The 7997-nt window shown below is 37.7% G+C and overlaps 1 pseudogene; it reads right to left on the bottom strand.

Annotated features, from left to right (window-relative positions):
* Positions 1 to 2835: 2835 nt before the first annotated feature.
* Positions 2836 to 3784, bottom strand: LOC143612030 (putative aspartic proteinase GIP2 pseudogene; annotated as a pseudogene).
* Between the last annotated feature and the right edge of the window lie 4213 nt (positions 3785 to 7997).

Below are 7997 nucleotides of genomic sequence, written 5' to 3' on the forward strand. Positions count from 1 at the left end.
AATTCCATATTTAGCTGTTACGGTTTTTCTGATAAAAACTGGACTTCCCGATCTCTGATCAAAGATCTTATCGGTTAAAATCTTCATTTATATTCCATGAACACTCGGTTAAAATTTGAGACCAATCCGACTATTAGATCTCGGGGAATCGATGTGTCTTTGTGGGTTATTTTCTCATAAACGGGAATTTGGTAAGGAAGGAGTTTGGTGGCTAGGATGGTTATAATGAGATTGTGGTTACATTTACAGGAAGAGAGTAGGGTTTCATGTTAAAATTTTCATCTAATGACACTTATTCGCCTCATACTTTAGATAATTACATTTATCTTCTATAATTTTATTAAACCCAAATCATTTAAATACCGACGAAACTTGGGATGTTACAAATTGGCTCTCTTTCTACATGATTTTACCAATGCATATTAGCATTCCTCTGTGATGTCTACGATGAACACTCTGATATTATATTTTGGTATATCGGGTAGCATATATCAATACGCTTACACCGATGCATACCTTAGTTGGATATGGTTCTCCAACATTAAATATAATTTAGGGATGTCGGTTACACGTTTATCAAAAAGATTACACCTACATATCCCATTTAGCATTTCAAATGCCACACGGTCATCATTCTTTAGAGGGTGTTAGGCTAAGCTTAAGTAATTTTAAAAGCTTAGCCAAATAGCACCTATAGTCAAACCTTCGGACAACACTGAAAGCATATATCCAAATCTGTTAGAGAAACATGAGAACAGGACTAGTCGGCCTACACATTGCCTTCTAGTTCTCATTGCCTGTAATCGATCTAAAAATCGAATAAGACAAGAGGCCGTTCAAAATGTATTATATTTCTGATAACAACAATTCCAACAAAAGTTCAAGGACATATAGTGAGGTGGATTTGGAAGAGGGCGTATCATATTGTTATACATAATTTGGTGAATGGAGGATTTTGCAGGATGAAATTATTGGAGAATTTTGAAAGTGGCCAGGTAAATAAAGGAGGTTTGCAAGTTGAAATTTGCAAAGTGGAGAATTTTGAATATTTATTGATATGATTTTATTATGGTTGCGCCAAACTTATTTAATCGATATTAATATTTATTAGTTGGCAAATGTATCACCTACCTTATTAAAAATTAATAACCGCTTTTCTTCTATTTATTGATATGATTTGTTATGCTTGCACCTACCTTATTAAAAAACAATTCAACTTATAATAATCCATTACTATTTTAAAGTTATATAATGGTTTATTATTATAACCATTCTAATATGCAAAACATTTTTATTTTTATTTTTTAAACGGCTCTTTATAGAACCGTTGAAAGTAATGAATATATTGTGAAGATGTTAACCGATTTAAAATAAAAGTTAAAACCCATTGTTAAAGGTTTTGTCTATAAACCAACGCAAGTTTCCTTCTTTTTTACAACGGGTTGGCATACTTGTTCAAAGAAAACGGTGCTCTGCATAATATTCAATGGTTGGATCTCACACCGTTGTAAATCCTTTTTTAGACCGTTGCAAGTAATGAATATATTAATAGAATCTAACGTGAAGATGTTAACCGTTTTAAAATAAATGTTAAAACCCGATGTAGATGGTTTTGTCTAAAAACAACACTAGTTTCCTTCTTATTTATAACGGTTTGAGATAATTGTTCAAAATAAAACGGTGCTCTACATTATATTCAAAGGTTGAACCTCACACCGTTGTAAATCATTTTTTAGACCGGTATTAATAGAGTTTTTTGTAGTAGTGAATAGACATTACTTATATGGATATGAATACATGTTCCTTTTATGGATATGAATAAATGTTTCTTTTATGGATATAAATAGACGTTCTTTTCATGGATATGAATAAACATTCCTTTTATGAATAAGTATGGGTGATTCTTTTATGGATATGAATACACGTTCCTTCATATATATATGAGAAGAAATTCCTTCAATAGATATGAATTAGTGTTTCTTTCATGAATATTGTGTGAGTGGTTGTATATACATTTTAGAATAACACAAAGGTATGGTATGGTATGGTATGGTATGGTATGAATTAATAAGAATGTGCATGCAATAAAGTAAAGTATGATATTAGTATTTCGGATACATTTGTACCATGAGTTAATATAAAAGAAACGATATTTTTCTGTAAAGAAAGCAAAGCTAGAATTCACTCAGCGCGTAACTGACTTTTAGTTTGCATGCAGGTGTTGGATGATACGAAGAGTTTATAGTGCGTACGAGGCTATCCATATTGAAGGTTAGAATAAATAATGAAGTTAAATGTATTTTAGTTTCTCATGCAACTTGTAATGGTAAATCTCTGATAATAAAGCGAGTTCATGTGTAAATCCAGCTAAAAATAAGGTGTTCGAGTTTGGGGGCCTTACATAAGACAACATGCAAATAAATAAAATACTAAGTCAATAAATTTAAGAATTCAATTTATTAATTAAAAACTAATTAATTATACTCTTTCAGTTAGCTAGCTCGCCTTTTGATAACATGCTTTAAGATTAACATTCAACACTACAATGTCTGTAAAAGAACTATGAATCATATAAAGAATGACAACAAACAAGCGATAATTCACGTAAGTGCTCAGAAGCATTCATTTATTATCCATTGCATACGGGTAAAAGAGAACGTAGAAGGAGTTAAATACTAAAAAAAGGAACTGATCGATTAGCAAATTAAGCAGAAACCAAGGACCTACTAAACAAACTTGACCAGCTGCAAAATCACAAAGCTTCTGACCCGTTATTATGACTCCATCCATAATTTGAATTATTCCTTAACCGAATTGAAGTCCTTTTAACTCGATTTAAGCGGTTGATGTAAATTTAAAGTGAGTACACGAAGTTGATCGTCCAAGAAGTGATGAGCTGAATCCGAGCCTTGATTTTGAAAGATCAAACTGTAGTAGATTATCCTCAATTTGATGACCTCCAATCATCACTGGAGCGACCGTTCTATTATATTTCCCCCGTCAATGAATCCAAGGCATAAAACGTTCTTCTTCACCTTAACCATGGAGTTTGCACCGTGTATCCTCCACACATTCTTGCTTTGCAATTCAAGGTCGATGGAAGGTACACCCGGACCTAGACGGGTGCTACTGATGTTCTTCGAACTAAAACATGTTTCAAAAGGCGCAACACTAGGAACCTTTGTCACGTTCTTGGGCATCACTTTCACAAAGGCTGCTACTACCACACTATAGATTGATGATTCCAGGACAGTGTAAGCATCGACGGTGCTGATCGTTGTCCCTCTATTACCTTCAGAATCGAAGGAAAACAAATTTTCATTGAACCCCTTCACCCGCTTGCCATTGGCTTTGATCGACTTGACTCCAATGATGTACCTAGGTGAGACATTCCCATCACTAAACTCAGGTCCCCTAAGCGGGTTTACAATGAGTGGAGTATAGGTAAGGAAAGATCATCAACATCTGGAAGCAAAGTGTATGGTCCATCTCCAAAGAACACAAACCCACTAGATCTATTCGAGGAACTCAAACATAGAGCAAACTTATTGTCAAATTTAAAATAAGAAGACAGCTGAGCAGGGAGTGAAGCTTTATTCCATCCGAGACCCGCCATTCCAGTAACACCACTAGCAAGACCCTCACTAACTCTAGGAGTACCGCATACGAAATGTAGGCGAGGGACAGTAAGGTTCTTCCCAATGGTGGACTGTATCATGAATACGTCTGCCCCAAGATCTCCAGTATCAGCCATAAAAGCTATAGTGTACTTGTAATCCGCCATCTCAGATGGAAGATTACCTAAAAACAGTCCACTACCTAAAAATACTTTTTTTTTTATCCAATCCACCTAAATCATCAAAAAATTCTGGGAGGAGAGTGATGGTATGACCCACCACAATAATGTTGACCAAAATTTCAAGAACAAAAGTAGCAGCCGCTATCTTGAGGTTGCTCAAATAAAGATATACACAAAATGGATGTTACCAAGGTTGGTAGCCGTAGAATCACCTTAATAGCTTTTGACTTGTCGTCGTAATCTCACTGTTTCCCCATATGTGTTCGGTTAATTTTGTCTCTAACTCGTTTCATACGGATTTAACGAAAGAAAAGAAAAAAGATAAAATACAAGTTGGTTCAAGAACCAAAACCTTTATAATTTATTATTTGGTTTTCTAGGAATGATTTCATTTTCAACGACATTAAATCGGCTATTTTGTTGATTAAGCATTAATCTCCCTATTTAAATAGTTGTGTTGCATGTTAGTGGTTCCTTTTGTTTTGTTTTGGTCCGCATGTGTTTTGTAAGCGGTCATTCGTTTAGTTTTAATAGTATTGGCCCTACAAAATTTTTCTAAATAATACTCCGTAGAACTAAAGAGAATGGTTTTCTCAGTGTAGGGACATCTTTGTCATGTTTTACAAAGGTCTACCACTTCCTTTCAAATATTATAGTTTATATAAACCTTTTAATCTTTTGTGGGTTGTTGACACGATATGTGTATGTATTTAAAAATGGACTTTGGTTCCACGATCTCCCACCGCTAACCAGTGGCGAACCTACGACTTCATCACGGGGTCGGCCAACCCATGTAAAAAAATTTTATTAGTGTTACATGTACGAGAAAATCTCGACTGACCCATGTAAAATTTTGACACCGATTCCTGTGAAATACTAAGAAAAGAAGGAGAAAAAAAGAATGGAGAATAAAGTAATGTCGCCAGAAAAATGTCCGGTAAGGAGTTGAAGTGAGATGTGGCCTTTGGGGAATTTTTTTTTAGAAATGGGTATATATGAGATTTCTAATCACTTGGGGCTCACTTTTTTTTAATCATAAATAGGGTAGTAGTTTTTAATAGTGGTGGATAAGAAATTTGGTATAGAATAAGAAATTTGGTATAGATGTATAAGAGAATGTAAGAGGGTTGCCAAGTGAGACAATCTTATTTGTATTTGATAGTGGCGAATAAGATTAATTTCTTTTGATATTGGCGAGTAAGGCTAATTTCGTTTGATAGTGGCTAGTAAGAGTGAGGTCACGTGATCGAGTACCGTTAGCACTTAGTACTGGCGAATAATCTTTATATCTCTTGATATTGGCGAGTAAGGGCTAGGATTTGCTTGTATTCTACATATTGTTTACATTTCATAAAATACTTTAACGTTTTATTTTTTATTGTTATATAAAAATATCAATAACGGTTTTCTCTCTCTCCACTGTTCACATCCCATCGCATTAATAGAGGGATTTAACTTCTTTTTGAAAGTTTATCGCCTTTGAATTTTGCATATTAACTTGCTTCTTTTTCCTGAAACTGTCGATCGTTCTTTTGATTTCTTTTGAACTAATCCAAATATTTTCACCGAGTTTTTTACATAATGGCATCCGTGTAGTCTGAAGTTGACGAATTAGAGGTCCAATGGGACCTGATGAGTACCAGAAACTCATTACGACCTATCGTATTCCGTCGGAGTGGGAACCGGAGTTCCTATCTGCCGGCTCTATCGCCAGTTTCCCACCTCCTGGGAAGATGGCGTTGTATGCTGATTACTTTGTCCATGGGAATTTTCGCCTTCCCGTCACAAAGTTTTTCCAACGTGTGGTGAAAGCTTATTGCATCCACCTATCTCAACTCCATCCCCGTGCCGTCATGCGAATCCGTCATTTCGAGCTTGTGTGCATGACACATGAGATAGTACCCCGGCTAGACCGGTTCGTTGTATTATACAAGATGGACAACCGGAATGGATGGTTCACTTTTCATAGGTGATAGGGTTATCGGCAATGTCACTGAATAAACTTCTAAGGATTGGAAGAAAAAGTTCTTCTGGATCTTCGTTCTACTAACGATGCTCTTATTAATATTACTCCAGCTGCTCACGAGAAGCGTGACTGGTTTCTCAAGCTGACTACTCCACCAACCTCAATGCGGGCACTTCCCCAGGAAGCCCTTGTGTGGGCGGGCATGAGTAGGTTATGGTCGTCTCCATATCTGGAACCCGTTTTCATTGGGTTAAACGGCCGTAATTTTCTATTACTCTGTGTTTTGTCTTTGTCTTTTTGAGGTTCTGTCGTTGACATCTGTATTTGTTTTCAGGTTTTGGATCAATGTTGAATGCCCTGGATGACGGCAAGGGCTGCGCGGGTAGGAATGTCCGTGATGCGAAGGATACTCCTATTCTCGAAAAAACTGCACAGTACTTCCTTTTTCCAGTTAAAGTACGTGCTGAACCGATTGTCTCGGAGTCTATCTTTGAGTCAGGTGCGTATATCCTGAACCCTCCGCCTCTTCATGCGCTGACCTCCGACGGGACAATCGTCATTCTAAGTGACGACTCTGCCATCCTTGAAGAGTAAAGTTCAAATGATGCTTCTGAAATTTCATATGTCTCTCATTTGTTGGCAGAACTTTACCGGAAGAGGCCTTTCCACATATCGCAGGCGAGTGACGCGGGCACTAGTTCCGCAGACGCTGGGAAGGGGCCAAAGACGAAGAAACGCCGGACACATCGTCCGAGGAAACCAGCGCCACCCAGCCTTGCGGAGCGTCTGGGGACAGTGACCGGTGAGTAATTACCTGTTTATTTTTGTTGTTTTTCGACAATGGGGTCTGACTATGATTTTCTTATGCAGATCCGTCCATTGCTGAGGGTCATGCGGTTGGTAGGTTACCAACACCGACACTGGACGTTGAAAAGAAACCGTCGCCTCCTCCGGAGAAGGGGGCAGACAGACCTGTTACCCCTCCTGTTGAAACGACTGTGTAGGGGTCAAACTGTAGGTTCCAAGCCGGATCTACACGGAAATATCTCGTTCTACGTAGGTGCGGAATCCCTACGTAAGACGATACGAGCGTAGAAGCGATATACGTTAAAACACAAGCTAAACACGTTACAATACCCAAAAGACACGTTGTATTGCAACTAATAACACGTGATATTCAATCACCAATTATACGTACTGGAATCGTTACACAAATCAAGCCGTAGCCTAAACCTATATACACTTCGACAACTTCGCCTAACATGCTAGGCGAAGTTGTCACTAACTTCGCTTGTTCCACAAGTTCGCATATAACAGGCGAACTTGTGAGAACAAGTTATCTCAAACACATAAACAGATCCAACTAACACGATTACAGACACTAGATACTGAACTACTGACATCATACACCAACAGACTCCCCCTTGGCAGTAGCTTCATATCTCTATCTTCAATCACGTGTCTTGTAATCCCAAAAATCTCGAGTCACTAGTCTTCAAGCATGAACGCCTTCTTTGACACAAACCGAAACTACTCTTTGATATTTCTTGGCTTCTTCTTTCCAAGCAGGAATATAGAATATCTTTTTCTCGTTCAGCACCTGCAAATCAGCTTGAGAAAAATTCACTAAGTGCATTGGATCATACACTCTCAGCAACTCTTGTTCATCTTCATCCTCCATCACTGCTTCAGCTGTTTCACTGTCAACATACCACCATTTCAGATTCTTTAAGACATCCTTGGGCATTTGTTTCATCGGCACTTCTTTTAGACACCGGATCGGTTTGTACTTCATTATCATCCAAGACTTGCCATCAGCTCTCATACCTCTGTCTTTATCTTCAACGAGCTTTCCTTTCTGCGGTTTCAACAGCTCGAACTTTTTCTCCTTTATGCTTTCTTTCCAGACTATCTTTCCAATAATCCTAGCCATGTTATCATCACTCCTGTTTATCAACCCCAACTTGGCTAAGTCCTTCACCTCACACTCAGGCAAAGTATTCAATGACCTCAACAATCTCTTGAAATACTGAACCCCATCATAACGTTTAATCACAAAGAGCCTCAACTGCTCATCATATAACCAGCAAATAAACCATTTTTTCGATTCAGCATACCCTTTGATGTTGTAACTTTTCTTGAACATAGTAGGGACCGCCGGTTTCTTAGTCTTTACGAACCACTGAGCGTAGCCTTCTTTCCATCATGGCTGCTCTTCCCATTCAGTCTCAT

This window comes from Bidens hawaiensis, unplaced genomic scaffold (assembly GCF_021521415.1).
Source record: "Bidens hawaiensis isolate Kalapana, Puna unplaced genomic scaffold, B.hawaiensis_p1.1 tig00033123_1, whole genome shotgun sequence".
Taxonomy (NCBI): domain Eukaryota; kingdom Viridiplantae; phylum Streptophyta; class Magnoliopsida; order Asterales; family Asteraceae; genus Bidens; species Bidens hawaiensis.